This window comes from Pongo pygmaeus, chromosome 21 (assembly GCF_028885625.2).
Source record: "Pongo pygmaeus isolate AG05252 chromosome 21, NHGRI_mPonPyg2-v2.0_pri, whole genome shotgun sequence".
Classification (NCBI taxonomy): domain Eukaryota; kingdom Metazoa; phylum Chordata; class Mammalia; order Primates; family Hominidae; genus Pongo; species Pongo pygmaeus.
The window spans coordinates 48,529,979-48,539,480 of NC_072394.2; the positions used below are offsets into that span (position 1 = coordinate 48,529,979).

At 42.5% G+C, this 9,502-nt stretch overlaps 1 pseudogene; it reads right to left on the reverse strand.

The window, feature by feature from the left end:
- Positions 1–1,306: 1,306 nt before the first annotated feature.
- On the reverse strand, positions 1,307–2,347 carry LOC129021582 (ferritin light chain-like; annotated as a pseudogene).
- Positions 2,348–9,502: the final 7,155 nt, after the last annotated feature.

A 9,502-nucleotide genomic window follows, 5' to 3' on the forward strand; every position in this document is an offset into this window, starting at 1 on the left:
AGCTACTCGAGAGGCTGAGGCAGGAGAATCGCTTGAACCCCAGAGGCGGAGGTTGCTGAGATTGCGCCATTGCGACAAGAGAGAAACTCCATTTCAAAAAATAAATAAATAAAAATAATAAAAAGGACAAAGGGTGCTTTGAGCTGTTATTTGTGTGCACTTGTGTTTGAGGGGATTTATCTGGTCCTTTTCTTAGGTAAAGTTTTCTTTCCTAGGTTTCCCTTTTGGGTTGAGGGAATGGAACAGGAGGCCTCTGGATAGGTTAGGACCCTCATCCCCTATCCCTGGCAACCAGCAGGACCAGGCCCCAGAGCAGCTCTGGAGAGCTAGGTCAGCACTGGCATGATGACATGTTGGTTTTACTATCTCCAGGCAGTTTTCCCGTGTGGACCCCATTCCTCAGCCCTACAGAGGCATCTGTCCCCCATGCCAGTAGGGTAGTCGGGTGCATCCTACATCTGACCAAGTCACCTCTTCCAAGGTTGGGGTACTCCGAAAGCCCCACAGTACCCTCATTCTGTTCCCCACTGAGACTGAAGCCTCCTAGGAGGTAAGAGTCTGCAGTGAACTATGAGTGCGCCACTGCACTCTGGCTTGGGTGAGAGAGTGAGACCCTGTCTATTAAAAAGAAAAAAAAAGACTCAACCCTAATCTTGGCCTTTGCCACAGCATCACAAGATCGCAGAATGTCATGGTACAGATGAAACAGCCTCATCATGAAACCGAAGACGAGCCCAAGGCCCAGAGAGGGAAAGCTAACAGCCCAAGGTCTCGGCTCCTTGGAAACAACATATCAGAACCCTTCCATCACAGAGACAAGCAGGCAAATCCTTGTATTCTGCCTGTGAATCCAGGGTTTGTTCCTCCAGAGTGTGCAGTCTAGTTCTGGTCTCAGCTTTATTTTTTTGTTTTCTCTTTAAAATGTGTTTTATCTTTTAAAAAATTGTTTATAGAGATGGGGACTAGCTATTTTGCCCAGGCTGGTCTTGAACTCCATGGCCCCAGCTTAGAGAGACTTATGGAAGCAGTGAAGGGGCTCTGGGTCAGAGGACATTAAAGTGGACCATTGAGAAAAATGTAGAACAGCCAAGAGGGAAAGAGGAGGGAAGATGCCAGGCAGTGTGTGTGCTTTCTGTTTTGTTTGTTTGTTTGTTTGTTTGTTTAATTTGCTTCCACAGAGCTTTATTTCCATTTGGTCCAAGGCTTGGAAGAAGGCTCCAGGGTAATTAAAAAGCTGCCTAGTGGCTGGAGGGAGAGGCTTAGGCAGAAGCCCTGATACTTTGGGAGGGGCCCGTAAGGCTCCCAGTCATGCTTGAGGGTGGGTGAGCCTTTCCAAGAGAACCTCACCCAGGCCAGCCTGGGGGCCAGCCACCCTGGGAAGGTTGGTCAAGTGGTCACCCATCTTGATGAGTTTCACTTCCTCATCTAAGAAGTGACTCTCCAGGAAGTCACAGAGATGGAGGTCTGCGTGGGCAGAACTCAGGGCTTGAAGATCCGAAAGGGGCCTGGTTCAGATTTTTCTCCAGGGCCATAGCGGCTTCCGTGGCATTCAGGGTTTATGTATTTATGTATGTATTTATTTATTTATTTTTATTTTTGTCACCCAGGCTGGAGTGCAGTGGTGTGATCTCAGCTCACTGCAACATCTGCCTCCCAGGTTCAAGCGATCCACCTTAGCCTTCTGAGTAGCTGGGACTACAGGCGTGAGCCACCACACCTGGCTAATTTTTTTGAATTTTTAGTAGAGATACGATTTCACCACGTTGACCAGACTGGTCTTGAACTCCTGACCTCAACTGATCCATCTGCCTTGGCTTCCCAAAGTGCTGGGATTACAGGCATGAGCCACCACGTTCAGCCGTGTCCAGGGTCTTATCTGACTCAATTTGGGCCAGTTTCTGGATGTCCTGGAAGAGAGTGCAGCTTACTGGTTTTGCATCTTTAAGGCACCCTTGTGCTTCTCCTCGGCCAATTTGTGGAAGAAGTGACCCACGCCCTCCAGAGCCACATCATCGCAGTGTACGTAGAAGCCCAGAGAGAGGCAGATGAGGAGCCCTGCAGCTGCAAATTGACCAGGTGGTTCACGGCTGCCTCCACCTCGGTGGAATAATTCTGACGAATCTGGAGCTCATGGGCTGGTAAGAAGGAGCTAACCACAAACGATGGTGTTGGCTGGACCCAGAAGCAGAAGGTGGCTAAGAAGATGGTCCCTGAGGTTGCAAGTGGAGAGGAGATTGATGGTGAGAGGCTGGAAGAGAGGAAGTCCCAGGATCTCTTCCATCCAAACACTGTTGAAGCAAGACACAGATCCGTGGGACTGCCAAACGCGACTCCGCTGAGGAGTCATGGTATCTTAAGGAAACAGGAGTAAATCATCTTCCACTGTAGAGAGGAGGCAGCTGAGGCTCAGAGAGGGGAAGAGACTTTTCCAAGGTCATGCAGCCAGGAGGATGGAGCTGATATATGGAACCAGGTCTGCCTCATTCCATGGTAATCATACACTTAGGCCGGGTGCAGTAGCTCACGTCTGTAATCCCAACACTTTGGGAGGCCAAGGCGGGAGGATCACTTGAGGTCAGGAGTTCAAGACCAGTCTGACCAACCTGGTGTCTACCACAAAATACAAAAATTAGCCAGGCATTGTGGCACATTGCCTGTAATCCCAACTACTTGGGAGGCTGAGGCAGGAGAATCACTTTAACCCGGGAGGTGGAGGTTGCAGGGAGTTGAGATAGTGCCACTGCACTCCCGCCTGGGCGATAGAGGGAGACTCCATCTCAAAAAAACAAAAACAAAAACAAAAGCAAAAGCAAAAAAAGAAATACCTTAAATTACACTGTGCCGGTCACCATTCTAAGTGATTTATTTACATTCACTTATTTATCCTCACAACCACCCTATGAACCTACGAAGTGGTTGTCATTATTATCTCCATTTTACATATGAGGAAACTGAGGCACAGAACAATAAAAGAATCTACCTAAGTGAAGGATGGAGCTAGGATTGAAAACTAAGCAATCTGTTAGGCTGGGTGCAGTGGCTCACGCCTGTAATCCCAGCACTTTGGGAGGCCAAGGCGGGCGGATCACCAGAGGTCGGGAGTTGGAGACCAGCTTGACCAACATGGAGAAACCCCGTCTCTGCTAAAAATACAAAATTAGTCAGATGTGGTGGCACATACCTATAGTCCTGGCTACTCAGGAGGCTGAGGCAGGAGAATTGCTTGAAAACCCAGGAGGCGGAGGTTTCGGTAAGCTGAGATCGCATCATTGCACTCCAGCCTGGGCAACAAGAATGAAACTCTGTCTCAAAAAAAAAAAAAATTATTAATACTTTTAAAGACTGAACTGTTTAAGAATTTCTGGGGGAATGTTTCTAGCAGTGATTTTTTTTGGCCTTTTTAACATAATGATAGTGTAAAGACAGGAGACTTACAACTTAGGCAAAGCATTTCATGTGCAGTCCTTCTTCTATCTCCTTAAAATATGTATTTATTTTACATACAGACTTTTACACTAACTATTGAAAAATAAAGTAGGATCTGCTACAGTTTCCCCTGAAAATTTATAAAAGGTGTTGAGATTGTTAGAAGGTAGTTTTTAAGTACAGGTGCACTACCCTAAAAGACTTGTCTATTGTCGATAAAGTGATAGTATTTGTGAAATTATTATTTCTGTTCAGAAACACTATTTCTTAAATCTCCTGGGAATTTGTGGCATAATAAAGCACATTCAACGTTCTAATGTGTTTATGAGCTCATTTTCAAAATAGTAAGTTTGTCATCTTTAAAATGAACATAACTTGCTTCCTTGATTTCTGAAATGAATTAATTGAAGATTGCTATAGTAATCTTTATTCCATCTTTCTAGAGTTGTTGGCAATTTTATTATACAACAGTGACCATTAGAGAAGGGGGGAAGGGCTTTTGGGTATGTATCTGTAGGTACTAAGGGATTTACTAAATATAGTAGATTAGCACTCTGACACTTGTTCAAGTAGTTTCAAACGTAGAAAATTAAGTATCAGAGGCAGGTATATGGAGCAATGTAGTCTTTTTTTCTTCTTCAATTTTTAAAATTTTAAATTGTGGTAGAAGCAATGTATTCTTAAGGTGAAAAACCTACCTCAGTTACATGTGGTTTGTGTTTTCTGGATTAATATGGATTTTATAATTAGAATAAAAATGTAAGATTTTGAATCCACTTAATAATTTCTTGAAAGTAATACAAGTCAGTGTAATAGAGAAGCATTCATATATTCAACACTGTAAGACAAAACAGCAGAGACCTTGGATTTGAAAATTGATCTGATATCCTGGACAGTATTCATATGTACAGTGATAGGTATCTTTCTTTGGGGTTGTTTGTGTGCATATGTGTGTAGTTTTATCGTTCTGAGTTGGTGACCAGTAAGTTCCATCTAGTGCTGGCACTTATTTAATAGCTATTCATGATATTGTTAATAATTTGTTATAGGATTCAGGCATATATTTTCAGCATAAGAAGCCAAACACACCAGCTTGTCATTGGAGAGAATATATTAAGTGAGAAAAACATTCAGGAATCAGAACTTTAACATGTTAAGGTTAGTGCTAAACATGGTCATATTGGGTCTGAACCTATTCTAATATGTAACCATAAAGCTTGACTTTTGCATTGGAACTGTGCTTTCATAAATAAAGGATATCCCATGGGATTGTAATTGTAATCCCATATTATCTGTAATTGTAATTCCCATATTATCTGAGAAGTAGTGTGACACCTTTCTTTTGTTGTTACAGTAAGCTGAAAACATAATACTAATAGACAACTAACAGTTTACTTATGAGGCACATCAACTAAGGCACCTCCCCCCATGCTGTTTCTCCTGGATATATGGAAGTTGGTTGTTTCCCAGTTTAAAAACTTGGACTAATATTACCTAAGAAAACCTAAGCCCATATTGTTTTTATTTTACTTAGCTAGAATCTCATAGCACGTTAAAGTCATATCCTTATCCCCACTAAAAATAACTATGTCTATGTGAGAGGAATATTGTATGTGGGAGCTGTATTAAATACTATTATAGGTGTTACAGAATCTTTAAATAGATGGACATGGACCAGCCTTCCATCTAGTAGTGTACGATCTATATAGTGCATGTCAGTAGCACAAAATGCAGTCTTAGTTAGCATTAGCCTGTCTAATCTGAATAGTTTACTCAAAAGTACTTCTTTGTGTTAATTATTCAGCTATTGTTTTTAGATCTAGTTAATAGGTTCTATTTAATTTGCTGCAACATTTATTGAATGGGTGAGTGAAAGAACTGATGCATATTGGGAAATATCTTACCATTTTTTAAAGATAATGTTACATTAGGAAAAGAACACGTTTAAGGAATTTATAGCAGTGATGAAATGAATTCAGTCTATATCAGATACACCAAACTGTTGATGGTATTTAAATGTGACTTCAAGTTAGTATTTCTGCATATATTATTGATTACTGGTTTGTTTTTAGTTATGTAAGTCTGTCCTAATCTACAGCTCACGTATCGACAGTTGCTCTGGTAATAATAGAATGTTAGTGATGATCACTTAGTGGATGTTGATTAAGTGCCTGTGTTTTGTTTTGTCTCCTCCTCTGGATACCAAATAGGTGTATGCTACTTTTTTGGTGAACTTATTTCTTGGAAGATTTGGCTATGTTATTCAGGGTTTTTATTCTTATGTTTTTCTTCTAAACTTAAGTAGCATCCTGCTGCTACCATATTGAGCTCAAATTTAACTTTTGTGGAAAAATCAGCTAATTCAGGTAATCCAAATATTTGTGGAAAAACATCTGGGTAATTTATTGAACACATTAGTATTGTGTAGACAGCTTTGATTATTCCCATTGCATAGGTTTTTATTGTAGAAAAGTCAACTTAATATAGATTCACTTTTAATTTGCATGTATAAAGTAATACTCAATAAAAATTTTTTCATTTATTTAAAGAAAAAAGAAAACTAAGCAATCTGGCTCTAGACTCCATACTTTTAGATTGTTGTACCATTTCTCATCATAATGCCTGACTCTTAGGTGATACTTTGTCTTCTCCTGAGTCAGGCCGGGTGGTTACTATTTTCCCATTTTACAGATGAGGGAATTGAAGCCCAGAGAGGGGAATTGACTTGCTCAAGATCACAGAAATTTTCTGGTGTAATGGAACGGGCTGTGAGCCCAGGACAGATCTCCTGCAGTAGATAATAATCACACTAGCAGTTTTTAATTAATTAATTTATTTTTTTGAGACAGAGCATCGCTCTGTCGCCCAGGTTGGAGTGCAGTGGCGCGAACTCGGCTCACTGCAACCTCCGCCTCCCGGGTTCAAGCGATTCTCCTGCCTCAGCCTCCCAAGTAGCTGGGATTACAGGCACGCGCCACCATGACCGGCTAATTTTTTTGTATTTTTAGTAGAGATGGGGTTTCACCATGTTGGTCAGGCTGGTCTCGAACTCCTGACCTCGTGATCCGCCCACCTCGGCCTCCCAAAGTGCTAGGATTACAGGAGTGAGCCACTGTGCCCGGCCACTAGCAGACTGTTTGTTTGTTTTTGGCTTTTTTGTTCTTTCTTTGAGACAGGGTCTCACTCTGTCACCCAGGCTGGAATGCAGTGGTGCAAACGTGGGTCGCTGCAACCACTGCCTACCAGGCTTAAACAATCCTCCCACCTCAGCCTCCCAGGCAGCTGGGACTACAGGTATGTGCCATTACACCCAGCTAAATTGTTTTGTATTTTTTGTAGAGATGGGTTTTCCCCATATTACCTGGGCTGGGTGAATGTTTACTGAGCACTTACCAAGTATTGGGGCTGCAATCAGTGTTTTGTATGCATTTTTATTTTTATTTTGAGACAGGATCTGGCTCTGTTGCCCAGGCTGGGGTGCAGTGGCAGATCTTGGCTCACTGCAACCAGTCCTCCCAAGCTCAAGTGATCTTCCTACTTCAGCCTCCCGAGCAGCTGGGACTACAGGTGCACACCACCACACCTGGCTAATTTTTGTATATTTTTTTGGTAGAAGTGGGGTTTCACCATGTTGCCCAGGCTGGTCTTTTTCTTTTTTGAGATGGAGTCTCATTCTGTCGCCCAGGCTGGAGTGCAGTGGTGCAGTCTTGGCTCACTGCAGCCTCCACCTCTCAGGCTCAGGCGATTCTTCTGCCTCAGCCTTCAAGTAGCTGGGATTACAGGCATGCACCACCATGCCCGGCTAATTTGTATTTTTAGTAGAGACGGGATTTTGCAGTGTTGGTCATGCTAGTCTCCTGACCTCAGGTGATCCACCCACCTCAGCCTCCCAAAGTGCTGGGATTACAGATGTGAGCTACCTTGCCTGGCCCTATGTGCATTTTTAAACTACAGTCACAACAACCAGAGATATTACATACTCTCTGCATTCCCATGTTACGGATGAGGAACCTTGACTCCCAAGAGCGGTGACTGTCTGAGGTCATGTGCTTGATCATCAGCAGAGGTAGGATTCAAACCCTGCCTTACTGACTCCCAGTCCAGTGCTCCTCATATCGCACCAGATGCCCCAGAAGGGCAGCGGGTTAGAGAGTAGGCAACAAGCAGGTGGGTCCGAGGGTTTATCTCTACCTGCTTTCTTCATGTCACTGCTGTCTATGGGTTTAGCTAAACCTGTTTTTAAAAACCTATTTATAGCTTAAGACTGTACCACCACTTGGGATAATGAGTCCCTTAAGTTGACTTCCCATGGTGTAAATTAAGATTTCCTTCTATTTGTCCTAAATCTTTCTCTTTCAGAATTATAGGGAGATGGAGTAGTGGGGAAAGGCCCTAGGACCAGAACACTTGGATTTAGAAAATAGGCTGAAGGGGCTGGGTGCGGTGGCTCACGCCTGTAACCCCAGCACTTTGGGAGGCCAAGGTGGGTGGATCACCTGAGGTCAGGAGTTTGAGACCAGCCTGACCAACATGGTGAAACCTCGTCTCTACTGAAAATACAAAAATTAGCTGGGCATAATGGCGGGCGCCTGTAATCCCAGCTACTCGGGAGGCTGAGGCAGGAGAATTGCTTGAACTGGGGAGACAGAGATTGCAGTGAGCCAAGATTGTGCCACTGCACTCCAGCCTGGGCCACAGAGCAAGACTCCGTCTCAAAATAAATGAATAAATAAAAGAAAAAGAAAATAGGCTGACGTCCAAATAGTGTTTGACTCTTTGTATGTGATGATAATTCCTGACACCAGGCAGCAGGCGACATGTATGGAAACATCTCATCTGATCATTACAAACACATAAAGGGTAGGCAGGGCCTGCATTTTCATCTCCTTTCATCTGTTTTGTTTCCTGTGGTATCCTCACCATTGAGCACATTTTGGAGATACAGGTAGATACTAGATAGCTATTTGTTCTATGAATGAACCAATGAACTCTCATTTTATTTTTATTTATTTATTTATTTATTTATTTATTTATTATACTTTAAGTTTTAGGGTACATGTGCACAATGTGCAGGTTAGTTACATATGTATACATGTGCCATGTTGGTGTGCTGCACCCATTAAATCATCATTTACATTAGGTATATCTCCTAATGCTATCCCTCCCCGCTCCCCCCACTCCACAACAGTCCCCAGAGTGTGATATTCCCCTTCCTGTGTCCATGTGTTCTTATTGTTCAATTCCTATCTATGAGTGAGAACATGCGGTGTTTGGTTTTTTGTCCTTGCGATAGTTTACTGAGAATGATGATTTCCAATTTCATCCATGTCCCTACAAAGGACATGAACTCATCATTTTTTATGGCTGCATAGTATTCCATGGTGTATATGTGCCACATTTTCTTAATCCAGTCTGTCATTGTTGGACATTTGGGTTGGTTCCAAGTCTTTGCTATTGTGAATAGTGCCACAATAAACATACGTGTGCATGTGTCTTTATAGCAATATGATTTATATTCCTTTGGGTATATACCCAGTAATGGGATGGCTGGGTCAAATGGTATTTCTAGTTCTAGATCCCTGAAGGATCGCCACACTGATTCCACAATGGTTGAACTAGTTTACAGTCCCACCAACAGTGTAAAAGTGTTCCTATTTCTCCACATCCTCTCCAGCACCTGTTGTTTCCTGACTTTTTAATGATCACCATTCTAACTGGTGTGAGATGGTATCTCATTGTGGTTTTGATTTGCATTTCTCTGATGGCCAGTGATGATGAGCATTTTTTCATGTGTCTTTTGGCTGCATAAATGTCTTCTTTTGAGAAGTGTCTGTTCATATCCTTTGCCCACTTTTTGATGGGGTTGTTTGTTTTTTTCTTGTAAATTTGTTGGAGTTCATTGTAGATTCTGGATATTAGCCCTTTGTCAGATGAGTGGGTTGCGAAAATTTTCTCCCATTTTGTAGGTTGCCTGTTCACTCTGATGGTAGTTTCTTTTGCTGTGCAGAAGCTCTTTAGTTTAATTAGATCCCATTTGTCAATTTTGGCTTTTGTTGCCATTGCTTTTGGTGTTTTA